Here is a 27,907-nt window from a genome sequence, read left to right on the forward strand (position 1 = left end):
TTATAGACATGAAATTTCTGGATGGGAGGTCCGCAAGAAAGGATTGCATTCTGTAGCATCCCAAAAATTCAAATCTTAAAAATTTCTCAAACTCGCTCTAAATTCAAAATGAATTTTAAATACATGAATTTCAAAATAAAATTTCTGGATGGGAGGCCCTCATGCTCATACGTATACGTATGCCTCCGGTATCATACGGTGAGCTCTACAAGCTAATATCACTTATAAAAGACAAATACATGCTAATCTTCCACTAATCCTCTCATCCTCCCACTAATCCTCTCATCCTACCCCCTAATCCCCCACCGAGCCTATAAATAGAGGGGCAAGGGCCTCCTCTCAAGCCACCCCAAGCCATTTCATGGCAACTCTCTCCCCCCCCCCACACGTCCACTCCACTTCCCACACAAGCACACACACAAGGATCGTTCGGTCGTTCTTCGATCGTTCTTCCACCTATTCTTAGTTTGTTCGTTCGTTCGTCCGATCGTTCATGGTTCGTTCGTTCGTTCGTCCGATCGTTCGATTGTTCGTCCGATCATTCGTCCAAATAATCTTTGTTCAGTCGTTATGCTGCCGAAATTCCGATCGTTCGTTCATGTTAGAAATGTGCCCTAGAGATAATCATAGAGATGAGCATATTTCTTTGTATCCATGATATATATATTGCTTAATTGAATATCCATGGAAGGCACCTTGTATTGATTAGCAATTATGTGAATTGTTTGTGAGATTCTTTACTTATATGGTTATTCTAAATGATGTCCCTAGTCAGAGTCGATGACTAGCACATGTATTAGTTGATGACTACATTTCACAAGTCATGAACATGGAGATGTTAAACTAATAATGTGGGCGCATGTATGACATGAGGCTGGACCGACCCAACGTGAGATATTGTAATATAGTTCTCTTCTTGCAACATAAATATTGTATCCTTAGACCTGAGATTGTCGCATGTTCTCAAGATGTGAATTGACTTACTTAGAGACTATCAAACGCTATTCCATAACTGGGTAGTTATAAATGTAGTTTTGGGTTTGTCAGGAAGCATGCTGTGAGGCATGGTCAGTCAAGATGGAATTTGTCCCTCTCTTTGTGAGAGATATATCTCTGGGCCCCTCGAGTGATTGGATCAAGAAATGCATGGCCGTGCTAGGGTTAAGAGTTAACCATTGAAAGGATTCCAATTCACAGTATCGAGAAAGAGAGGTCAGCTTAGAGCCAGACCAAATATCGTGAGACAAAGGGAACAGCATGTACGTAATGTTGCAATGGTTTGTCTGATATGATCTTTACGTGCGCATAGGAGTTGACATGTCTTGCTAGAGGCCACTGTCAATTATTGGGCCAAGTAAGAGTACTCGGGCCATGTCTATTTGTACGTGAACCTATAGGGTCACACACTTAAGGGGAAGGAAGCCTAATTCGGATTAGATCCGAAATTAGACTGGACTTTAGGGTTAATGATGGGCCTCGGTGTCAGAAGCCCACCATAACGCCTATATAATGAGGGGCGGGGGCGCGGTTAGGCTTAACCTAATTCGCCACCTGCAAACGAGCAGCCGCCGCTCACCTCTCGCCCTCGCCAAGCCGCTGTCGCGAACCTAGCAGTTCGGTACGTGGCGCTTCCTCCCTGTACGTGTGGATACCTCGGAGGTGCTGCATTTGGAGCACTGGGACGAACCGTGCGAGGACGTGAAGGACGCCGACGACTGCACGGCACTGCTCGACACGTTCGTCTACATCGAGACGTCTTCCGCTGCTCTGCGCGTCTAGTGGTAACTCCATGACCTATAACCGCAGTAGTTCTTGGCATTATGGGGTTGAAAATTTTGTTTTGCGCTAGCGTAGCCTCCCCGTAATCCTACAGTGGTATCGGAGCCAGGTTCTGCGTAGTTTTAGGTCTGGATCTAGGTTCATGAGATGGATCTACTTGATGCACGGTTTGATTAGATCAATTGGTAATAAAGGGTTGAAGTAGATTACATCGGATATGACTGGAGAGATCAGTTCGTCCTTCTCTGTTGTATGCGCGACTTGCCCCTACCGGCTGGAATCACCATCGGGGCTAACTGCGTACACAACCAGCAGATTGACGTAACAGATCAACGTCATGAGTGTAATCTTCTTCGGGTCGAAAGTCTCGGATTTGGGTTGATTTGATCAACCGCATGAGATTTCCAGTGGAATTTCCATACATACGATGCATGGAATCCTGTGAGGTGGCGAACGTATAAAAACGTGTTTGTCTAACCTGTTTTTGCAGGACATCTTGTGATCGGTATGGCTATTGTGTATATGATGCATGTTAATAAATTATTCATGACCTGCATGTCGTGACCAGGGCAATACGGCTGGAGCCACATGTATTGTCCAAATTTAATGTAATGACCTGCGTGTCAACATGTGATGATCCAAAGCGTATATGTAATTTGTTTACCGGCATACGTTAGATAGGTCTTGAAGGACTCATCACCTGGAGGATGGCATACCTATATCATGGAGATGGAGATCATCGTGATGGACAGATTATTGGAGATGGGGATCACCATGTGAAAGCAAGCCATACCGAATCACAATTGTTGTGTGAATGTCATTCTTAATGTTCTACTTGTTCATATTGCATATATGTCCTTGCGTGCGATGATATAAGTAGGACGATCCCTCATAAATGTTTAAGCTTTAATGCCTCTCTAAACCTTGCACTATCATAAGTCTTGTACAATTGGTGGCGGGTCTATGAAATTAGGGTGCCACCAGTTTTCCTTGACTAGATAGGTTTGTATCGGATACGAACTGCAGAAAGGGTTGGTTAACTTAAACAAAGTCAGCTTAATGGTTAAGGACTTTGGGGCATAAGGTTGGGAGCCGAGACATAGAGATGTCACCCAACAACAGAAGTCATATATATGATATGATTAGCAAGGAGTTGCTTACCGATCTACCTTGTCTTCTAGCGGTGATGCTAAAGCTCACTAGTAGACTTGTTAGTTGTGGGTTCTGAATCACTAAGTATCAATAGAGGGATATTGATTTTAGTGGGAGTAGACTATTAAAAGTTTAATATGATTTACTCTGTCATGGATATTTTTGTCTTAGTATTTTGCATTATTTTGTTGTAGATAAATGGCACCTAGCACACCAACATTTACTTTGCGATCAATTCTTGAAAAGGATAAGTTAAATGGAACAAACTATACGGATTGGATCCGTAACCTGAGAATTGTTCTCAGGGCTGAAAAAAGGAAGACGTTCTAGACACCCCACTGCCAGAGGATCCTGGTGAAAATGCAACTGCTGCAGCTAAAACCGCTTACAAGAAAGCAATGGATACTAATCTTGAAGTGAGTTGCCTAATGCTTGCTTGCATGGAGCCTGAGCTGCAGATGCAGTTTGAGACAAACCATGAGGTGCACGATATGATCGTGGCGCTCAAGGATATGTTCCAGACTCAGGCTAGGACTGAAAGGTTCAATGTGTCCAAAGCCTTTCTGGAATGCAAGCTAGCAGAAGGCGCAGCAGTTGGGCCACACGTAATCAAAATGGTTGGTTACAGTCAGAGGTTGGAGAAGCTAGGCTTCCCAATAAGCCAAGAGTTGGCCACTGACTTCATTTTGGCATCTCTTCCGCCCAGCTATGGAAACTTCATCACGAACTACCATATGCATGGGGCGGAGAGGGGCCTCAATGAACTATGTGGCATGCTGAAAACAGCAGAGGGGGACATAAAGAAAAGCGCTGGCAGCAGCGGCCATGTGATGGCGGTCCAAAACAAACCCAACTTTAAGAAGAAGGGTAAGTCTCAAAAGAAGAAGGGCAAGGCAAAGGATACAGTATCCAAGCCAAATCAAAAGCCTAAGGCTGGACCAGCTGCAGATGCAGAGTGCTTTTATTGCAAAGAACTTGGTCACTGGAAAAGGAATTGCAAGCAGTACTTGGCCTCTATTAAGGATCACGGCGGTAAGGGTACAGCCGCAGCAGGTACACTTGCTATTCACATTACAGAAATTTTTCTTGTTGATTCTTATATTAATTCTTGGGTATTTGATACCGGATCGGTTGCCCATATTTGCAATTCGATGCAGGGAATGATAAGAAGTAGAAGCGTGAAAAGAGGAGAAGTTGATTTCCGGGTAGGCAATAATGCAAGAGTTGCTGCGTTGACCGTCGGGACGATGCAACTCCACCTCCCATTAGGATTTATTTTGGAGTTAAATAATTGTTATCTAGTTCCTAGTATGAGTCGAAACATTATGTCTCCTTCATGTTTGATGAAGGATGGTTATTCATTTGCGAGTGAAAACAATGGTTGTGTGATCTCTAAGAATGGCATGTTTGTGGCTTTTGCATCCATTATGAATGGGTTATTCATTTTAAATCTTGATGATGCACCTATCTGTAATATTAGTGCTAAAAGGCCTCGGCCTAATGATTTAAGTCCTACCTACATGTGGCACTGTCGTTTGGGTCATATAAGTGAGAATCGCATGAAGAAGCTTCATTCTGATGGGCTTTTAACTTCGTTTGATTTTGAATCATACGAGACATGTGAAGCTTGCTTACTTGGTAAGATGACCAAGGCGCCTTTCACGGGTTTACCGGAGAGGACGTTAGATTTATTGGAACTCATACATACTGATGTGTGCGGACCAATGAGTATGACAGCTAGGGGAGGATTCCAATACTTCATAACCTTCACTGATGATTTTAGTAGATATGGGTATGTCTACTTAATGAAACACAAGTCTGAATCCTTAGAAAAGTTCAAAGAGTTTCAAAATGAAGTAGAAAATCAGCGTGGCAAGAAAATTAAAGCACTGCGATCAGATCGTGGTGGTGAATATTTGAGTCATGAGTTTAGCAATCATCTAAAGAGTTGTGGAATTGTTCCACAGCTTACGCCGCCTGGAACGCCTCAGAGGAATGGCGTGTCTGAGCGACGTAATCGGACTTTATTGGATATGGTTCGATCAATGATGAGCCAGTCGGACCTACCTTTGTCGTTTTGGGGATACGCTCTAGAAACAGCAACTTTCACACTAAATAGGGTACCGTCTAAGTCCATAGTTAAGACACCATATGAGATGTGGACTGGGAAGACTCCCAGTTTGTCTTTTCTGAAGATTTGGGGTTGTGAGGTTTACGTCAAGCGACTTCAGTCGGATAAACTCACTCTAAAATCGGACAAGTGCATGTTCGTGGGATATCCAAAGGAAACTTTAGGATATTACTTTTACCACCGGTCAGAGGGCAAAGTGTTTGTCGCCCGGAACGGTGTGTTCTTAGAGAAAGAGTTTCTCAAAAGAGAGAAAAGTAAACAAAAGGTGTATCTTTAAGAAGTTCAGGATGAGCCAGTGGGACAAGAGTCAACAAGTGATGCTAATGTAGCAGAACAAGTTGAGACGTCTATGGCAAGAGAATCACCACCACAACCACGAAGGTCAGCAAGGCTTCGCGAGGCACGAGGAGAAGTGCTATTGTTGGGCAATGGGGAAGTGTTGTTGTTAGACAACGACGAACCTGCAACATATTCAGAAGCGATGATGGACCCAGATTCCGAGAAATGGCATGTCGCCATGAGATCCGAGATAGATTCCATGGGAGAAAATCAAGTTTGGAACTTGGTTGACCCGCCTGATGGTGTTAGACCCATAGAATGCAAATGGATCTATAAGAAGAAGAAAGACATGGATGGAAATGTTCACATCTATAAGGCTCGACTTGTTGCAAAGGGTTTTCGACAAGTTCAAGGAGTTGACTATGACGAGACATTCTCGCCAGTAGCGATGCTTAAATCTATTCGGATCATTCTAGCTATTGCCGCATATTTCGATTATGAGATTTGGCAGATGGATGTCAAAACAACTTTCCTTAATGGAAACCTAGATGACGACGTGTATATGATACAGCCCGAGGGTTTTGTCGATCCGATCAATGCTGGAAAGATATGCAAACTTCAGAAATCCATTTATGGGTTGAAGCAAGCATCTCGGAGTTGGAACATTCGTTTTGATGAAGTGATCAAAGGGCTTGGTTTTCATCAGAATGAAGAAGAAGCTTGTGTTTACAAGAAGGAAAGTGGGAGCGCTGTTGTATTTCTGATCTTGTATGTGGATGACATATTATTGATTGGGAATGACATTCCTATGCTGGAGTCCGTCAAGGCTTCACTAAAAAAGAGTTTTTCTATGAAGGACTTAGGGGAAGCAGCATATATTTTGGGCATAAGGATCTATAGAGATAGGTCGAAGAGGCTTATAGGATTAAGTCAAGATACGTACATTGACAAGGTTTTGAAACGGTTTCACATGGAACAGTCCAAGAAAGGGTTCATACCTATGTCACATGGTAAACACCTTAGCCAGATGCAATGTCCTGCAACGGCTAATGAGCGAGAGCGCATGAGTAAGGTCCATACGCCTCAGCAATTGGTTCAATCATGTATGCCATGATAAGTACACGCCCAGATGTTTCATACGCTATAAGTGCTACGAGTAGATACCAGGCTGATCCAGGTGAGGATCACTGGACAACGGTAAAAGGCATTCTTAAGTACTTAAGAAGGACTAAAGATATGTTCCTGGTATATGGGGGTAAGGAGGAGCTCGTTGTAACTGGTTACACCGATGCTAGCTTCCAAACTGACCCAGACGAGTTAAAATCGCAATCAGGTTTTGTGTTCACAATAAATGGTGGTGCTGTTAGTTGGAAGAGTTCCAAACAGGAGACTGTGACTGATTCTACAACAGAAGCCGAGTACATTGCAGCTTCTGAATCTGCGAAGGAAGGTGTTTGGATAAGAAAGTTCCTCATCGAGCTTGGTGTGTTTCCTAATGCATCTAGCCCATTGAACCTCTACTGTGACAACAATGGGGCTATTGCGCAAGCTAAGAAGCCAAGGAACCACCAGAAAAACAAACACGTACTGCGGAAGTTTCACCTCATACGGGAATTCATTAGGCGGGGTGAGATAAAGATATGCAAAATACATACGGATTTGAATGTTGCTGATCCTTTGACAAAACCTCTTCCACAACCTAAGCATGAGGCACACGTGAGATCTATGGGTATTAGATATCTTCTAGATTAACTCTAGTGCAAGTGGGAGACTGTTAGAAATGTGCCCTAGAGATAACCATAGAGATGAGCATATTTCTTTGTATCCATGATATATATATTGCTTCATTGAATATCCATGGAAGGCACCTTGTATTGATTAGCAATTATGTGAATTGTTTGTGAGATTCTTTACTTATATGGTTATTCTAAATGATGTCCCTAGTCAGAGTCGATGACTAGCACATGTATTAGTTGATGACTACATTTCACAAGTCATGAACATGGAGATGTTAAACTAATAATGTGGGTGCATGTATGACATGAGGCTGGACCGACCCAATGTGAGATATTGTAATATAGTTCTCTTCTCGCAACATGAATACTGTATCCTTAGATCTGAGATTGTCGCATGTTCTCAAGATGTGAATTGACTTACTTAGGGACTATCAAACGCTATTCCATAACTGGGTAGTTATAAAGGTAGTTTTGGGTGTCGGTGTTTTGGGTCCGACCGCACACCCGGGGTTGCCCCTCGAGGTGTTTTTAGGAGTAGGACGGTGTCGATGACTGTAGCAAAATGGTTCGTGCCGATCGCACGAGGGACAATGGACAAGATTTGCAGGTTCGGGCCGCTTAGAAGTGCGTAACACCCTACGTCCTGGTGAGTATACGGGCGTGGTTACAAGAGGGCTCTCTGGATAGAGGGCGCAGAGAGTTTATGTGGGTGGCTAAGTAGAACAGGGGTCGATCGATCTGAAGGGGTGCCCCCTAGGCCTTATATACTCGGCCGTGGGGCAGTACATGTGATACTATAACAACAAGTAGCTAAAAGATAGTGAACCTCTTGAGTTTATCTCTACGTAACCTTCGCCGACTTATCCTCGCATGGCTCTGCTGCATGGGGGCTTCAGCGCGGGAAAGTCGGGTCTCTGTTGTGATTCATTCGTTCGACGTTGTGGGCCGCCTGGGTTTGCACTAATCAGTCTCACGTCTTCTTTGTTGGTTGCCTTTCCCTAGGCCCACGAAAGAATGACCTTACGAATTATTGGGCCCTTGGGCCTTTCGTGAGGCCTTTTACTTCTTTGGTGGACCCAGGGGATATCTATCCCCCACAAGCCCCCGATCTTTGGGTTGATTTAGAGGTAATCAACTCAAAGATCCAAGGTCCAAAAAATGACTTCCTGCTGTCTTCTCTGGCTCTGATCACTCGTCCGGCCAAAGTTTGGTTTTGTGCTTGTGCCTTAGAAGTCGACATTTTGGATTGTAAGACTCTGGACTTCATTGGGTGCACCGGAGGTGCACCCAATGGGTGTAGCCCCCGACCTTTGAGTAGATTTTAGAAGATAATCTACTCGAAGGTCTTCTTCCAAAGGTTATCTCCATTCGCGCTCCTGCATCTCGGTTGAGGATTAATCTTTTCAACCTTGCTCTACGCCTTAGAAGTCGGCGCTATGTCGATTTAGAACAATATTCCATGGGGTGCACCGGAGGTGCACCCAATGGGTGTAGCCCCCGACCTTCAAATGGATTTTTTAAGGATAATCCATTCGAAGGTCTTTCTTTCGCTTGTGGAAACTGGCGTGAGGCTATTATGCTTTAGAGGTCAGCATTATGTCATCAATATTTTGCTGCAAAGGTCAGCGTATATTTTGTCTTTAGCAGCCGAGTTTGCGATCCATCCATATCTTGCTAGACAGTGCAATTTATTTGCTTCTGCAATTGATTGGACGTTTGACGGACGTTCTTTGTCTAGTCTTCACGTCGCTTCTGTCGGCCATATCTTGTACTTTGCTGGTTATATTTGGCTTTCCTCTGATCCTTACTGATATCTCATTTTTGTCTTGAGGTATTCACTGCATGCCCTGCACGGATGTGATCGTTTGAAAAATATACTGATAATTCCTGGGCGTCCCCCCCAATGGGTGTGGGCAAGGGACGGCTTGGTACGCTGAGTGTTTTAGCCGGTTGCCTCTGAGTAGTAATGCGATGGGACGGCTAGTGTAATCATATCCTTTGCACTGTTGACTGGAGTCCCAATGGGTGTAGTGTTGCATGAAACGGCGTCCGCCGTCTGACGTGTCTTCAGATGGGTGGAAGTGCTTATTGAATGCCTTGCGACTGTTCAGTGACCGCGGTTGCCTTTCCCTGCTATAAATAACCCCTTTGCTTCTCTGGTTTCTTCACATCTCTTTGCTGCTCCTTACTGCCTTCTTTTCTTCCCCTCTATCTGCTTCCACCATGGGCAAGAACAACAAGCGCAAGCGCGAGCCGACTCCTCCATCTGAGGATTTCGGTGACTCGGAATACTCGGAGGAGGAGTTCTCCTCCGAGTCCGAGGGGTCTCCGGCTCCCGTCTCTCCCCCGGTGTCGTCCGATGACTCGGACGACTCCCAGGGGATAGCCGCGGAGGTCTGGTCCTACATCCGGGCCGTCGAGCGCTCCGGGCTCGAAGGCTCGGATGAGTCGGAGTACTCCTCGGATGAGGAGGACTCGGACGGCGGCGACGAGGGTGAAGATGACGACGACGACGACGACGACGACGGCGGTGACGGCAGCGGCAGTGGCGGCGGCGACGGCAGCAGGGGCAGCACCAAGGGCGACAGCAGCAGGGGCAGCACCAAGGGCAGCAGCAGGGGCAGCACCAAGGGCGGCGGCGGCGGCAGGGGCAGGGCCAGTGGCTAGACGCCACTGGTCTTCTTAGATGTTAGTATAGTTTAGTATAGCTAGAATAATGTAGTAGTAATTAGTGTAATTTAGTAGTAGTAGTAATGTAGAGTAGAATTAGGGAAGTACCAACTCGTGAAGAGTTGGTTTGTAAAACTCGTTAACTTCCCTTTAATGAAGACTGTCGCTTATCTCCCCTTTTTGATGACTTGTCATTGCTTTTGCTGAATGTTGAACTGATTCTTTTGATATAGTAGAAGCAACGCCGAGCGATGTGAAGATTGATATCAGCGTTTTAGAAGTAACACTGAGCAATCGAACACAAGACCTGCGTTTCAGAGGCAATGCCGAATGATAGAAGGTCGGCATTGGCATTTTAGAAGTAATGCCAAGCGACAAAATACGGGGCCGGCTTTTTAGAAATAACGCCGAGTGATTGAATGTCGGCGTCGGCATTTTAGAAGTAATGCCGAGCGATTGAACACGTGGTCGGCGTGTTAGAGGACATGCCGAGTGATTGAAGGTCGGCTTCGGCATTTTAGAGGTAACGCCGAGCGATTGAGCACGTGGTCGGCATTTTAGAGGCAACACCGAGTGATTTGAAGGTCGGCGTCGGCATTTTAGAAGTAATGCCGAGCGATTGAGCACGTGGTCGGCGTTTTAGAGGCAGCGCCGAGTGATTTGAAGGTCGGCGTCGGCATTTTAGAAGTAATGCTGAGCGATTGAACACGTGGTCGGCGTTTTAGAGGCATCGCCGAGTGATAGCCAGCTTCTCAAGTTACTTTGAGGAAAATGACCGAGTGATGAGGTGGCACATCGGCTTTTTTGGAAATAACTGTTTGATATCCACGTGGCATGCTGGGATTTCGGAGATGACCGTCGGGTGATGACTGGGCACCTTTTGAAAAGGTATCTGGCTCAAGAATATCCCTTAAGAGTCGCGCTTTTAGCCGCCTTTGCTTTCCGTGCCCTAGTTCTTGCATTTCCGCATCTGAGTCTTCTCTGCCACTCGCCTCCCACTCTGTTTCGCCAGCGAGAAGCAAGATGGCGCCTAAGAGGAAGACTGCGAACTCGTCTGCCGCAGTGATCCCCGCCATCGACCCCAACAGTCAGTTACCCTTCGCAGGTAACCATATGTCTGTAATTTCTGAAGTTGAGCTTCTCCGCCTTGTCTCCATCGGGGTTCTCCCTCCACGGGAACTCTGTTCTTGGCGGGCTTGCCACGGGACTACTGTCCCAACCGAAGATACCCACGAGTCAGTGGTTTACACTCCTTTCCTTCTTCGCGGCCTCGGCCTTCCCATATCTCCTTTTTTCCGTGGCATCCTTGATTTTTATCACATCAATCTGACTCACTTGAACCCTAACTCCATTCTCCAAATCTCTATTTTCGTTCACCTTTGTGAAGCTTATCTCGGCGTGCTGCCGCATTTTGGTTTATGGAAATATCTGTATCACTGCCGTCCTGGGATGGCCGGGGGGCAACATCAGTTGGTCGGAGGTGCAAGTTTAGAGATGCGCCGTGGGCGGAAGACTGAGTATCTCGAGATACCCCTCAAAGACAGCATTAAAGGTTGGCGTCTGGAGTGGTTTATAATGGATAATTATGGAAATTCTCTCCCTTCCCGCTCAGGGAGACAGGCAGACGTTCGTACTCCGAGTTGGACTGAGTCTCCCACGGACCAAGAAGTAGCCGAGGCGGGCGTGTTGCTTACTGAAGTTGGATTACTGAAAGAGAGAGGTCTGACTGCCGAAGCTGTGGTCACAGATTTTGTTTTCAAAAACATTCAGCCGCTGAAAGACAGGGCCTATCCGGCATATCTTTACCGAGGGCTGGCCGACTCAACCCGAGTTACCAATAGGAGAATTCCTTCTGTTGATTTGGTAAGCCGACTCGAAATGATCCTCAGGGGTAAAGTTTCAAACGTTGGTGCTCCAGTGGCATACTCGGCTTGGAACCTACCTTCTTCCCAAGCCTTCACTCTTTTTGTGTCCAATCCGCCCGTGACAGATAGCAATTTGGGTCTTAGAGTGCGACCCTCTGCTGAAGAGGTCCGTTCCTTAGTTGCTTCGCTCGGGGAGATACCTGATGATGAACGGCAGATTTATTTTGAAGTGCCCTTGAACCCTAGTGATGCAGACATAAACGACATGCTCGATCTGCTAGCTGAGGATTCATCAGATGCTGCTCCTGATGGCACATTGGCAGTGGTGCCCCTTCCAGAGGTTGATGCGACCTTGGATGTCTCGAAACCTGTCAGTACTCGCCCGAGGCGTCCTAGCCGAACTAGTCAGCCCGAGCCTTCTGCTGATGAGCAGAAGAAGAAAAGAAGACGCCTCCGGCGAGTGTCCAGCTTTGACGAGGATGCCAGTGCCCTGGCCCCTGCTGCCGAAGAAATGACTGCAACGGGCCTTGCTGACATTGATCCCAATGGGTGTGCTCCGCCTGCTGCTGACCCCAATGAGGATGCTGCTTGTGCTGTTGCTGTGGAAGATGAGGAGGAAGAGAATGAAACTCCATTAACTCGGAAAAACAGTCGGCAGTTTGTCGCTAGCGGTGGTAGTAGTGGGGTTCCTTCTCCTGCCTTGTCTGCTCTTATTGGTCTGCAAGAACTGTCCATGGCCAATTTTGATCAAGCTCTAGAGGATATGGTCCCTGAGAACTTGTTGTTGGAACCTGCAGACGTTGATGCAACAGAAACTTGTGCAGCCGTGCCAGATGCTGGGTTGAGGTCATCCCGCGCCTCGTCGACCTTAGAGCACGATCTCGAGGGTCGGGATGATGACTTGGATCAGCCTGATCCTATGGAAGTAGCTGAAGGCCCGTCAACCTTAGAGGTGGTCACGGCAGAGAGCTTGGATCCCTTGAATAGCGCTGACATGTGCCCAGCCCCCGAGGATGTCGCCGGGGAGGACTCAGCTCAGGTGAGGAGTGTGGGCCACTGCCCAGCCCCCGAGGGTGTTGCCGGGGGTGACCCGGCTCGAGTGGGCAGTGCCAACCTTGACCCAGCCCCCGAGGGTGTCCGAGCGAGGTCTCCCTCCTGCACTTCCATGGATGTTCATGTGGGTTCACCTCCACACTCTGGCGGCATGGTGATGGCTCAAACTCCGGATCAGGGGGTCGCTTTATAGGGCAGCATCCCCACTGGTCTGGCGTTAAGCTCTGCTGAATGTACTGAGCTCGTTCCTGCTGGTCTGCTGCAAGCTGCTTCGGGTGGTGGTCTGGCACCTGGACATCAGCTGATTTCTCCTGACTTGGGGATCCCTTCGCTTTTTTCCAACCTCCAGGTGCTGTGCTGTGCTTTAGTTTGATCTTTATGTTGTATGAATTGTTGCCATTATGTTCATCCGCTCTTCTTATCAGGCTTTGGTGGATGGAATGGTCGGCCAGCTGAAATCGCAGGGTGCTTCCATCCCGGAGGTGGCTTCATCTCTTGAGCGTTGGAATCCGGTGTTGCTTCGGGGTCGTGTATCTGAGTTGGAGGCCACTAATGCTGGTTAGTGTCCTTTCTTCTTCTTCTTTGTTCTTGTCCGTGGGTTGTTTTACCTTCTGACCTCATTTTGTCTGAATACCTCTTGATAGGGATGACTCGGCAGATCACAGTTCTTGAAGAGAAAAATTCCCAAGGTCAAGCTGAAATGGCTCGGCGATGTGCTGACTTCGAGGAAAAGTATTCTCAAAGTCAGATCGAGTTGAGTCAGGTCTCTGCGGCTTTGGATGATGCCAACGCTCTGAGTTCTTCTCTTCATGCTCAGCTTGACTCTGAGAAGGTAGCTTACGAACCCGTGCTTCGCCTTATCATGCTCTTGGATTCTGAATGAGTTGATTTTTGCTTGTAGGAAGAAAAACGCGTCCTTGCTGCTTCTCGCGACAACTTGGACAGATTGTACCGAGATTCCAGCAACTCGCTGACCATCTTGGAGAGGAGCCACCGTTTTACGATGGAGGAGCTTGACAATCAGCGCCGTCAGCTGCAAGAATCCTCGGACGAAGTGGCCCGCCTTACACAGTTGCTATCGGCAAAGGATGCCACCATCAAGGGACTCCGAGCTTCTAAGAAGTCCATTGCTCAAGAGTTAGAAACTGCCCAGCAGGCTGTTAAAGTTGCCGAAGAAGCTGCTGTCACTTTCAAAGCTCAGCGCGATAAGGCCCTGGACAAGGCCATTCGGGCGGGACGAATCTTGATGAGAAGACCCGGCGTGGTTGTCCCTGAAGATATAAGAGCCGATGTGAATGCTGCCCCTGATTCCTCGAATCGCCCTTCTTCATCAGTCGTTCCTGAGAAAGACATTGGAAAATAAAGAAACAGTTCGCGTGCTCTGAGCGCGCGGTTAGCATGATCAAGCACTCGTTAGAGGTTATCGGCTTATCATTCGAATGACGTGATTACTCCTTTATTGTATCAGAATTTATTAGTTCGCAAGTTTGTGGTAGCGCGGCACGATGATTATGAAGTTTGTTTGTGGGATATGGAGATCATCCCTTGAACTGCATAAGCGCAAGTATGCTATACTAGTTTAAGCCGTCAATGACTTTTAGCCGGTGACTTCCGTTAGTAGGGCATAGTGGTCACCCCCGGTAAAGTAAGCGTGAGCATGTTGCACCGCCTTAAGTCGTTGCCGACTTAAGTCGATTGCTCCGTTTGTAGGGCATAGTGGTCACCCCGAGTTAAGTAAGCGTGAGCATGTTGCACCGCCTTAAGTCGTTGCCGACTTAAGTCGATTGCTCCGTCTGTAGGGCATAGTGGTCACCCCGAGTTAAGTAAGCGTGAGCATGTTGCACCGCCTTAAGTCGTTGCCGACTTAAGTCGATTGCTCCGTTTGTAGGGCATAGTGGTCACCCCGAGTTAAGTAAGCGTGAGCATGTTGCACCGCCTCAAGTCGTTGCCGACTTAAGTCGATTGCTCCGTTTGTAGGGCATAGTGGTCACCCCGAGTTAAGTAAGCGTGAGCATGTTGCACCGCCTCAAGTCGTTGCCGACTTAAGTCGATTGCTCCGTTTGTAGGGCATAGTGGTCACCCCGAGTTAAGTAAGCGTGAGCATGTTGCACCGCCTTAAGTCGTTGCCGACTTAAGTCGATTGCTCCGTTTGTAGGGCATAGTGGTCACCCCGAGTTAAGTAAGCGTGAGCATGTTGCACCGCCTTAAGTCGTTGCCGACTTAAGTCGATTGCTCCGTTTGTAGGGCATAGTGGTCACCCCGAGTTAAGTAAGAATACAAGTCAATCATAAATGAGCCAAGTATCTTTGAAATCTCTCTTTATTGATGACGTATTTCCATTATACAGAATACATGGTCGCTCCGGCTGTTTTGAAATACAGCTAGGGGTAAAACTTTCGGAGGTGCTCTATGTTCCAGGAGTTCCCAACTTCCGTGCCATCCATTTGGGTGAGGCGATATGATCCGGGACGAGTGACTTCTGCTACTATGAAAGGTCCTTCCCATAAGGGTGATAACTTGTGCCGTCCCTCCCCCGTTAGAATTCGGCGGAGGACGAGGTCTCCCATCGAAAAGAAACGTTGCCGCACAGCTTTGTCGTGGTAGCGCCTTAGAGTCTGCTGGTACCGTGCTGATTGAATCACTGCATTCAGTCGTTCTTCCTCAAGTACGTCAATATCCTCCAGCCTAGTGGCTTCGGCTTCTGCTATGCTTTCGAAGATCAATCTTGGCGCCCCAAACTTGAGATCAGCAGGTAGCACTGCCTCCGACCCATAGACCATGAAGAAAGGAGTGTTTCCATGCAGGGCTCGGCTAGGTTGGGTTCTTAGGCTCCAAACGACATAAGGCAATTCCCTTATCCACTTTCCTGCGAATTTTTCGTTTTTATCAAAGACCCTTTTTCTAAGTGCCTCCAATATCATTCCGTTGGCTCGCTCAACCTGCCCGTTGGCTCTCGGATGGGCTACAGATGCATACTTGATCTGAATGCTTTTTTGCTCGCAGAAGTCAAAGAATTCCGAACTGGTGAAGTTGGATCCCAAGTCAGTGATGATACTGTTTGGTATCCCAAATCTGAATATTATGCTTTGTATGAATTCCACGGCTTTAGCAGAGGTTAAAGAGGCAATGGGCTGGAACTCTATCCATTTAGTGAATTTGTCAATTGCCACCAATACATGGGTGTATCCTCCTTGAGCTTTCTTGAAAGGTCCAATCATATCCAATCCCCAGCATGCGAAAGGCCAGGTAACTGGTATGGTCTGTAGCTGCTGTGCTGGCATGTGCTGTTGCTTTGACAGGTATTGGCAAGCTTCGCATCTCTGAACTAACTCGGCTGCATCATTCTTCGCCGTCGGCCAATAGAATCCTGACCTGAAAACCTTCCCGACTAATGTTCTGGATGATGCATGTACTCCACACTGCCCGGCATGGACTTCCTCTAGAAGTTGCTTCCCGGTGGACGGGAGAACGCACTTCATGAGGACGCCTGACGCGCCCCTCCTGTATAATATCTCCCCAATGAGTGTATAGTGAGCTGATTGTCTGGCAATGCGCTCTGCCGAGTTCTTGTCATCTGGTTCTTCTTCATTCTTTATATACTTAATAATCGGTTGCCTCCAGTCATCAGAGTCTGACTCGGGTTGGTCTATGATGTTGCACTCTTCTATTTGATCCGTCGAGATGCTCGGCTGAAGAATTTCTTGCACGAAGACCCCGGGCGGGACTTGAGTCCGACCGGATCCGAGCTTGGACAATACATCAGCCGCCGTGTTCCGATCTCTTTCTATATGATGAAACTCCAGACCTTCGAATTTATCTTCTAGCTTTCGGACGGCGGCGCAGTATCTTCCCATTGAATCACTTGAACAATCCCATTCCTTGTTTATCTGACTGATGACTACCAGAGAATCTCCGTACACCATTAGTCTCTTGACACCCAGTGATATGGCGATGTTTAACCCGTGTATCAAAGCTTCATACTCGGCTGCATTGTTAGAGGCCGGGAATAGCAACTGGAGAGCATACTTGAGGTGCTCGCCTCCAGGTGCAGTGAAGAGAATTCCTGCTCCTGCTCCCTGCAACTTCAGCGAGCCATCAAAATACATTCGCCATACTTCTGCGGTTTCTGGATTATCCGGCACTTGCTGTTCTGTCCACTCTGATACGAAATCGACCAGTGCTTGAGTTTTGATGGCAGTGCGAGGTCGGAACTCGATATCATGGGATCCCAACTCGCAAGCCCACTTGGCTATTCGGCCAATGACTTCCTTGTTGTGAAGAATGTCCCCTATTGGAAAACCAGTAACTACTATGACTTTGTGATCGTCAAAGTAGTGGCGCAACTTGCGGGCAGTTAGAAGTACTGCATATAATAGCTTCTGAACTTGAGGATACTTTTTCTTCGATGGGCCTAGAACCTCACTGATGAAGTAGACAGGATGTTGTACCGGGTAGGCATTCCCTTCTTCCACTCGCTCGACTACCAACGCGGTGCTTACCACGTGAGTCGTGCAAGAGATATATAGCAGCAAATCTTCAGCCGGCTGAGTCGGCGTAGCTCGCCGGGGCGGTTTCAATACTGGCGGTGTTGTCAGGAATTTCTTCAGTGCATCTAGAGCTTCTTGTGCCTCTGAAGTCCATTGAAACTTATCCACCTTCTTCAGCAGTTTATAAAATGGCAGACCTTTTTCTCCCAGCCTGGATATGAATCTGCTCAGGGCTGCCATACATCCAGTGAGTCGCTGAACCTTTTTTTGCGATCGAGGAGCTTCCATCTTCATGATAGCTTCAATCTTATCTGGATTAGCTTCAATTCCCCGGTGGCTGACAATAAATCCGAGTAACTTTCCCGCTGGTACCCCGAAGACGCATTTCTCAGGATTGAGCTTCCATCTATATCTTCTCAGGCTGTTGAAAACCAGCTGTAAGTCTTCGATGAAGTTTTCCGGATTCTCCGTTTTAATCACCACGTCGTCTACGTAAGCCTCCACACGCTTGCCCCAGTGATCGGCTAAGCATGTTTGAATAGCTCTCTGATAAGTCGCTCCAGCGTTTTTGAGGCCGAACGGCATGGAGGTATAACAGAAAGCACCAAACGGGGTGATGAACGCCGTTTTTTCCTCGTCTTCTTTTGCCAAACTAATCTGATGATACCCGGAATAGCAATCTAAGAAAGACAGCATCGAACATCCAGCGGTGGAATCCACCACCTGATCTATCCTCGGGAGCCCGAAGGGATCCTCCGGACAGTGTTTGTTGAGATCAGTATAGTCGACGCACATGCGCCAATCCACTTTATTCTTTTTGAGTACAAGAACAGGGTTGGCTAACCACTCGGGGTGTAATACTTCTCTAATAAATCCGGCCGCGACCAAGCGGGCTAACTCGGCACGAATGGCCTCTCTCTTGTCGGGCGTGAAACGACGCAGCTTTTGCCGGATCGGCCTCGCCTGAGGATAGACTTTCAATTTGTGCTCGGCCAACTCCCTCGGGACTCCCGGCATATCCGCAGGTTGCCATGCGAATACGTCTCGGTTATCTTGCAGGAACTGGACGAGCGCGCTTTCCTATTTGTCATTTAAACTGGAGCTGATGATGGCCGCCTTGCGCTCATCAGCAAACCCCAGGTTGATCCGCTTGGTGTCTTCAGTCGGCCGCATAGAGGTCGCGGCCTGAGCTTCGTTTGCCGGCACGGCGAGGTCTTCCTCAGGCTTAGAGTTCGCCGGTGTAGAAGGAACCGTTGACGGCTTGGTGGTGAGAGCTGCTTGGATGGCCACTCGGAAACATTCTGCGGCGCCTTGGAGGTCGGCGCGCACAGTTATGATTCCTTGCGGTCCTGACATTTTCAGTATCATGTACGTATAGTGTGGGATGGCCATGAATTTGGCCAGCCCCGGCCTCCCGATGATGGCGTTGTACCCGCAGTCGAAGTTCGCCACCTCGAACCTCAGGAACTCGGTTCTGTAGTTATCCGGAGTCCCGAAGGTGACCGGCATGTAGATGTGGCCCAGCGGGTATTCCCCTTCCGTCGGCACGATACCGAAGAAAGGAGTGTCTGACTCGTGGAGCTCTTTGAGGTGAACTCCCAAGCCTTGGAGCGTACGGGGGAAGGTGACGTTGATGCTGCTCCCCCCGTCCACTAGCACCTTCTTCACCCGGCTCTCTCGGATCACCGGATCGACGAGGAGCGGGTATTTGCCTGGGTGGTCGAAGTTGAGCCATTGATCCTCCCGAGTGAACGTGATTGGGTGCTCCGACCACCGGTACGGGGCGGGAGGGCCGGTGGTCGCCACCAGTATCTGGCGGTCATTGAGCTTTTGTTGTCTCTTGTTCTCCTGCGACCCATGTCCGCCGAAGATGACGTTGACCTCCCTGTCAACGCGCGGGAAAGCTCCTCCTCCCCCCTCCTCCGGCTGATGGGGCTGTCGTGGTTCATCTGGTCCTCCCCTCGGCGGAGGAGGCGGTAGAGGTTGAAAGGGTCGGCCATGCCCGACGGAGTGCTTGAAATCCCGGCAGTTGCGGAGAGTGTGTCGCATGTCCTTGTGGTATGGGCACTGGGCGTCGAGGATGTCGTCCAGCGTGCGCTCGCCTCCACGAGGTCCTCCTCGGGCGCGAGAGGCGGGTGGTCCGGCGGCGTGTACCTCTTCGCGAGGCCTCTTCTCCCAGCGCTTGTCGGGCGGCTGGTTCGCGTCGCGTCGTGGTGCTGCCGGTGCGGGCTTTGCTCCTCCGATGAGGTCCTGGGCCCGCTCGTCAGCGGTGATGTAGAGGTCGGCTTCCCGGAACAGCTCCTCGGAGGTAGTCGGCGCCTTTTGCAGTATGGCTCGGACGAAAGCCGAGTCGTTAGATCCTCTGTAGAAGTCCTCGATCACGGCCGCCTCCGTGACCTCGGGGATGCGATTTCTCATGGTCTGGAACCTTTTAAGGTATGACCGGAGAGTCTCATCCCCCCGGCGCTTGATGGATTTGAGGTCCCATGGTTGCGCTGGCTTGTCGGAGAGAGATTGGAAGTTGGCGGTGAAACGTCGACTGAAGTCTCCCCAGTCGTCGATGCAGTGTCGGGGTAGATGTCGTAGCCACTGCAGCGCGTCTTGTCCAAGGACGATGGGTAGATACGCAGTCATGACGTCTTCGGATGCCCCGGCAGCCCGAGCAGCGGTGGTGTAGACGGCTAACCAGCCCCCTGGATCCTGCTTAGGTTCATATTTGTCGACATTGGATACCTTGAAGTTGGGAGGCCATTGGATGGCCCTAAGGCGCGGAGTAAGGGCAGATACTCCGCACGTGTCCTCCTGTCGTCGAGGATGTCGTCTGTCCCGGGGAGGGGAGTGGCGGTGGTAGTTCCTCGACCGTCCCCGGGTGGTTCCACCAGTTGAAGCTGTTGCCGACTCAGTTCGGGTGGCCTGGCTTTGAGTCGGGAAGCCATGATCTCGGTCATACTCCTCCCGACGGCGGATTTCGTTCTCGTGCCGCCGTTCGCGCGAAGCATTGATAGAGCTTCACGCGTCTCGGCGACTGTTGATGGCGTGTCGCAAATCGTTCGGCGGGTGAGCGAGCGGTAGAAGATGGTTGGCTGCTTGAGTGAACAGGTGTCGGTATCCCTCGGCGTCGGGAGTCCGAGGAAGTCCGTCAGCTATCCGGGCTAGAACGCCTCCGACTTCGCTCGGCGTGTTCATAGCTCGGGCGAAGTCAGGGTTCAAGTTGCGCCCGAAGAGCGGATTCTCGCGTCGTTGCCTTGCATCTTGCTCGGCTTGCTCCTGAGTCCGACGGCGATCACGTCGTCGGGAGTTCCTTCGTTCCCTGAAGACGCATTCTTCCGGAGTTTCTCCTATCTCTGAGACCTCGTCTCGCGAGACAGGCTGCTCCGGATCCCGTTCTCCAGCTGCGTGATGTCGTCGAACGTTCCTGCGTCGGTTCCTTCGCCGGCGGGATTCTCGCTGAGGCGGTTCTTCTCCGGGCGCGGTCGGTTCATCGTCGGAGACGGCGGGCGACTCTGCCCTCCCGATGAAGAGGACGTCGGGGTAGAACGGTATTGCTGCCACAGCGACTTTCTTTCCGTTCTCCTTTGAGGTCGGAGGAACGGGAAGAACGACTTGCCTCTCCCTGGTCTCCTTCTTTCTTACGACCCGTGTCCATTCTCTCGTCGGGGAAGTAGACAGCGGAGTCTTCCGGGTCAGCGAGCTTCTAGCTCCAGCCTCCTCGAAGACGATCTCTTTCCGAAGAGCCGGAGGTAGCGTCTTTCCAGCATTTTCGGAGTTTGTTGGAGGAGACTTCCGTTCCGGCAGATCCGCGAGGCGGTGTAGAATTCCCTCTTCGTCCGCTATGGATGAGATTGTCCCGAAGCAGAATACGGATCCGGGACACACGGCGATCTTGCTGTGGAAGGTGACGGCCATTGAGCTAGCTTGGATCGTCGACACACCCCCTACCTGGCGCGCCAACTGTCGGTGTTTTGGGTCCGACCGCACACCCGGGGTTGCCCCTCGAGGTGTTTTTAGGAGTAGGACGGTGTCGATGACTGTAGCAAAATGGTTCGTGCCGATCACACGAGGGACAATGGACAAGATTTGCAGGTTCGGGCCGCTTAGAAGTGCGTAACACCCTACGTCCTAGTGAGTATACGGGCGTGGTTACAAGAGGGCTCTCTGGATAGAGGGCGCAGAGAGTTTATGTGGGTGGCTAAGTAGAACAGGGGTCGATCGATCTGAAGGGGTGCCCCCTAGGCCTTATATACTCGGCCGTGGGGCAGTACATGTGATACGATAACAACAAGTAGCTAAAAGATAGTGAACCTCTTGAGTTTATCTCTACGTAACCTTCGCCGACTTATCCTCGCATGGCTCTGCTGCATGGGGGCTTCAGCGTGGGAAAGTCGGGTCTCTGTTGTGATTCATTCGTTCGACGTTGTGGGCCGCCTGGGTTTGCACTAATCAGTCTCACGTCTTCTTTGTTGGTTGCCTTTCCCTAGGCCCACGAAAGAATGACCTTACGAATTATTGGGCCCTTGGGCCTTTCGTGAGGCCTTTTACTTCTTTGGTGGACCCAGGGGATATCTATCCCCCACATTGGGTTTGTCAGGAAGCATGCTGTGAGGCATGGTCAGTCAAGATGGAATTTGTCCCTCTCTTTGTGAGAGAGATATCTCTGGGCCCCTCGAGTGATTGGATCAAGAAATGCATGGCTGTGCTAGGGTTAAGAGTTAACCATTTAAAGGATTCCAATTCACAGTATCGAGAAAGAGAGGTCAGCTTAGAGTCAGACCAAATATCGTGAGACAAAGGGAATAGCATGTACGTAATGTTGCAATGGTTCGTCTGATATGATCTTTACGTGCGCATAGGAGTTGACATGTCTTGCTAGAGGCCACTGTCAATTATTGGGCCAAGTAAGAGTACTCGGGCCATGTCTATTTGTACGTGAACCTATAGGGTCACACACTTAAGGGGAAGGAAGCCTAATTCGGATTAGATCCGAAATTAGACTGGGCTTTAGGGTTAATGATGGGCCTCGGTGTCAGAAGCCCACCATAACGCCTATATAATGAGGGGCAGGGGCGCGGTTAGGCTTAACCTAATTCGCCACCTGCAAACGAGCAGCCGCCGCTCACCTCTCGCCCTCGCCAAGCCGCCGTCGCGAACCTAGCAGTTCGGTACGCGGCGCTTCCTCCCTGTACGTGTGGATACCTCGGAGGTGCTGCATTTGGAGCACTGGGACGAACCGTGCGAGGACGTGAAGGACGCCGACGACTGCACGACACTGCTCGACGCGTTCGTCTACATCGAGACGTCTTCCGCTGCTCTGCGCGTCTAGTGGTAACTCCATGACCTATAACAGCAGTAGTTCTTGGCATTATGGGGTTGAAAATTTTGTTTTGCGCTAGCGTATCCTCCCCGTAATCCTACAGTTCGTTCGATCGTTCGATCGTTCATCGTTTGTTCATAGTTCCTATTCATCGTTCATCGTTCTTTCATAGTCCATATTCATCGTTCGTCCAAATAATCTTTGTCCAGCCGTTATGCTGCCAAAATTCCGATCGTTCGTTCGTCCGATCATTCGATTGTTCGTCCGTTCGTTCATAGTTCCTATTCATCGTTCGTTCATAGTCACTATTCATCGTTCGTTCATACGAACTATCCACCATCACTATTCATCGTTACTATTCATCATCGCTACTATTCACCGACGCTATTTATTATCGTTACTATTCATCGATGCTATCTATAATTACTTTTTGTTGTTACTATTCATCACCATTACTATTCATCGATTCTATCTATAATTACTTTTTCTTGTCACTATTCATCGTTACTATTCATTGTTGCTATTCATCGATCATCCGATCACCCAAAATTCAACTACTCATCCATCATGTTGTCCAGTCCACCTAAGACTAGCTAGACCAATATTCTAGTCATACGAACTCCGGTGACTGTGATTTTCCTTCCAGTAGGAACTTCCCATCTGGTCACCCATCTTAGATCTCTCCAAGTTAAGCACGCTTAACTTTGAGATTCCTCCAAACCAGGCTCCCAAACTTAGATTCCAATAATTCTTGTTCCTAAATCCTTATCAAATTATTCCCTATCCAACCATGTCATCCCTTAAGCATGGTTCATATTCCAGAACTCCCAAAATACTCTTGTCCCATATTCTGCCTATAATTTCCCTATTCAGACTAAGTCAGACGATTCGTTCGTCACTATTCTCACCAACAGTGAACTCTATTGTACTACACCACATAGACCCAGCTATAAATACACCTAGTTACTCTCTTTCTCTCTCCACACACTCAACACCCTCAGCCAAGGCAAACACCCCACCCACTCAGTTACTCCGCTCTGCCGGCTACACGCATAGTGTCGCTTCGCCTCCAATCCACTCTCCTGGTAAGCATCTCCGCTCCACCACCAGTAATATCACAACACCACATGACACAGATTATACTCAAGACTCTACCCATCCATATATCGCTATTCTGACCACTAAACTAAATATTTGTTGATATACTTGCTGGTTTGTATGTTTGCTTATTCATGTTGCATAGTTATCGAAGCGTCTATGCCGTCTCGTGGAGGGCAGATCTGCAAGTCTACGCCAGGCGGTGGAGCCAAAAGCCAGTTCTGCGAGCTTCCCCCCTTCCGCCGAATAAGCACGGCAAGCTCACTGGATCCCTTTGATGCATAAATTACCTATGATTTTCCAACCACAACCCTCAGCCTGTTATTTTATGCATAATATGATTTTGAGACAAGTTATTATGGCCACCCAGCCGCTTGCCGCAATCAATCTTTATACTCCTTGACATATTTGTTACAAATGATTTGAGAAAAGGTGTGAGTTTTCAAAAGAAAATGTTTTCCAAAATGGGTATGATGAAGGGTTGTCACCCTTATCACCTTTTAAGCGGGATGATCAGGGACTCCCTGGTCTAGGGGAGGGCCTTAGGTGTTGGCTCAGCCGGGTTAGGTGTGAGAAGAAGGATTGTCCCCTCATATAAGGACCGGTTTGTCATCCTTCACTACATGTACTCATGACAAGTACAACCACTCGAGACTGTATGGGCGGTCACTCAATCTGAACTCGTACGGTCCAAACCCCAGGGTTATGATGGCTGGGGAGCACCGGGAGGATAAGGAGGGGGAATGTTTTGTCCGATTTGGACATGGCGGTGGCCTGACTCCTTCCGGTAATAACCGTTAAGGTAAGGGCGTGTGAGGAAAGAGAGAGATTCGGCATTCGGATCTCATGACGGTGACATTGCAGAAACCGGACTAGTGGGTAAAGTGTACACCTCTGCGCAGAGTTCAAACATATTCGAATAGTCCGTGTCCACTGGTATGGATGAGTCTGGTGTGGTATGACAATTAGTGTTTTGTTTTCTAAAAATGCTTTTGAAAAGTGGCTTTAAAAGGTCCGGCGGTTGAGCCGTGAGCTATGGTGTACGGGAAGTCCAGTAGCTGTTTTTGAAAAGGAAAACCAGTGGGAAACTGCTGAGATACCTGGATGGTTTAGTCTAGGGGATTTTGCTCTATATTGAAAAACTTCCTGGTCCTTTAGGAGAGGATGCACTTTGAAAAATACAAAATGTTTTACAAAACAACCCTGCATAAAATATTGATGTTTCTGCAAAATATCCTGAGCTCCACATATTCCATGCATTATATCTGATTTCCCTATTCCGTGGGTGAAGGTGGGCTGCTGAGTACGTAAGTACTCACCCTTGCTTATTTGTTATTTTTTAGAGAAGGTGATCGCTGATCGGGTAAGAGTTACGCATGTTCCCAACCTTGCCTGTGGCTGTTGGACCGCTGATTTGCTTCGCTGCGTATATCGGGCTGCTTTAGCCCCACTCTGATGATATGTCACGAGTTGTGGACCAACTCTTAAAGTTGTTCGCCACCTTTATAGGTTTGTCTTGTTTAAGCAGATTTGAAATCGTCTGATGTATAAATGTGTTTACTAGCTTCCTGGGACTAGTAATTGTATCACATTTGAGTCCCAGAGGATTGGGGCGCTTCACATTCCTTCTCCCTTCGAATTGTAGTCAGCGCTTGCAAACATGAAATTTGGATTAAGGATTTCAGGCCAGAGTAAAAGGTGGAAACGTTCTCAACTTAAGTATCACAGAGAGATCATGAAATAAATTATGCATTCCAAATTATGAAATGTTCACAAGAAAAAATAAATCAAGGACTTTTAGAGTAAACAAAGCTAGAAACGCATAATTTAATTCCATGCTTAAGAAGCACTAGCTTGTTACAAAGACTGAAGTAATGTTATCGTGGGTATATTCCTATTACGTAACTCAGCTGCATTTGCAGCATATTCCTGCAGTGCTTTATTTCCTGGTTCTACACTCAAGGCAAACTTTGAATTACTCTACACAGAGGAACATCAGGCATTAAATAATAGATCGATGCAGGAAACTGGAAATGAAATGAAAAAAATACTCACCAAGGTATATTCATGCCCACGATATACTTTTGTATCATCGGGTAGAGTTGTATTTTTCTGGAGTGAGGAATACATCTGCAATGGGACAGACTAAAATGGTCATGTAATCTCATTATCTCAAAGATACATGGAACAATGTTTTGCATACCTTCTATGAAAAAAGAGAGGTCATTGAGCCATATATGACAAATAAAAACTACCAAGAGTTTACAACCTTCTAGATTTCTATCAAACGATTAAAGTCCATCATATCAATAGTTAGATTTAATCACAATTATCCCCATGTTCAAACAAATGAAAGTACAGATATTGATATAATGTACAACAAACTCAGCCATTCAAGTTCATAGAACAATTTTAACCTTTTATATACCTATCTCGTTTACTCATGCTTACACGTTCTAATAGTTGTAGTTGAGAAACAATTTAAGCTCGATTAAAAAAATCAGAAACTCCAACAAAAATGTTTGTTGTTCACAATTAAAAGACTTCTTTGGCGAAATAAAAGCACTACAGAGGAGTATCTTGTCTCGAGAGTCCAGTAGCACCTTCGCACAACATATATGTATATGAACATACTTGCAAGCAAGTAAAAAAAACCCTGCTGTGGAGTCCCTTCAAAAAGCTTTCCGCATGATAGATTGAACAAAGTGTCACCTGTAAACATAGCTCCAAAACCAGCAAAATAATAGCACACATGACCTAATAGAAATACAAGTCAACAAAAAGCCTTTGTGTACACTGCAGAAGTTAATCATTCAATTTTGAATGCAAGAACGAATATAAGACGAGTCATAAGAAATCTTCAATCAAACACTTGAATGGCCAGCAAACATCCATGTGTCATCCTCCTTAAGAGTGATGTCAATGACAGGTATTCTGTCGCTATCCTTCTCGGAACCAATTACCTAAAATGCATATGATCATCAAAAGACTAAATCAGACATACCAATCTTCATCTATATACAATTAACATTAAGTGTTCAGGTGGCAGGAGCAATTCAGTGTAGAAACAATGAAAACTAAAGAAAAAAGATTTGCATCAAACAGTTTCCTTTAAATCACCTAGAAAATCATCAAAGCTTAAATTTGATACTGTAGGCAGAAGTCATGCTCAAACTTGAGGCATAGCCATTAGTTTTTGCATCAAACAGTTTCCTTCAAATCATCTAGAAAATTAGCAAAACTTAGATTTGATACTGTAGGCAGAAGTCATGCTCAAACTTGCTATTCATAAAAATCATTCAAAAAATATCCTATTTATTGTATCGGCTATTCATAAGAATCTCTGCTATTTCTTTATGATACCTGCTATGACGATTTAGGTTAGGAGTCATGCTGTTCCATTGAAACAAGAGTTATCATTTGTGCCAAGTGAAGGAAAATGTGAAAACATAGCATGCAAATTATCTGACCAACCAATATAAGCTTTAACTTGACTATGTCAGTTATAGGGATAGAGTTGCACAACATCACCGTTAAGTAGTAAGTGCAGAACAGAGGAAACAGCATAACACCAAGCATGAGCAAGGCAGTAACTGAGAGTGGATGAAGAATGAAACTTCTTTTCATGGACACAGGACACCAGCTCTTTCCAACTAAAATGTCTTATGAGTCAATGGCATCCAATTGTAAGAAACTTATCACATCTGCTTTGACTGCTGGCTCCTCTCCTAAAGAGAACCACCATGTCAATATAGAAACAGAGTGCTTACATCGATAAGCATTAAGCAAATATCAACAACCATCGAGTCTTAAATACTCAAAAGCTAGCTAGAAGTAACATGGGTGTTTCAGACCATTTACGAGCTCAATTTGCAACGACGACGAGACGTTGGTCATGTTGCAGAGGAACCGCCCTGCGCAAAAAACATGGCTCACACCATACAGTGTCCTCAGTGGCATGACCAATAGGGTGCCGATTCCATACAACAGTGGCTTCCAAGGCCATTGCTTCCGCACGGTTGGCAGCATGGACGGTTGCCCCCCATCATCTGCAAAACAACAGAGCAGGCCAAAATTTGTCACAGCCAAGAATTCACAGAGAACTACTCACGCAACGGTGACTAACCACAGAACCCATCTCCATACCGCGCAAATCAACACAGAAACTAACTACCTCGAGTAAAGGGAACAGCTACAGAACCGATAAACAGCTGTGCATCTTCGCAATAGCGCGGGAAGCCAGGGGCTGTCGTGAGAAACGACCCGTTCCGTTGGAATCTACCTGAAAATTTCGGGTAGAATAATTCAGATAATTAAAATAAATTTTGGATTTTGAGAATTGCTAC

General features: G+C 47.5%; 1 pseudogene; it reads right to left on the reverse strand.

Annotated features, from left to right (window-relative positions):
• LOC118476258 (hydroxyacylglutathione hydrolase 2, mitochondrial-like) lies at positions 1-27,705 on the reverse strand (annotated as a pseudogene).
• Positions 27,706-27,907: the final 202 nt, after the last annotated feature.

Source organism: Zea mays, chromosome 2 (assembly GCF_902167145.1).
Source record: "Zea mays cultivar B73 chromosome 2, Zm-B73-REFERENCE-NAM-5.0, whole genome shotgun sequence".
In the NCBI taxonomy this organism is placed as follows: domain Eukaryota; kingdom Viridiplantae; phylum Streptophyta; class Magnoliopsida; order Poales; family Poaceae; genus Zea; species Zea mays.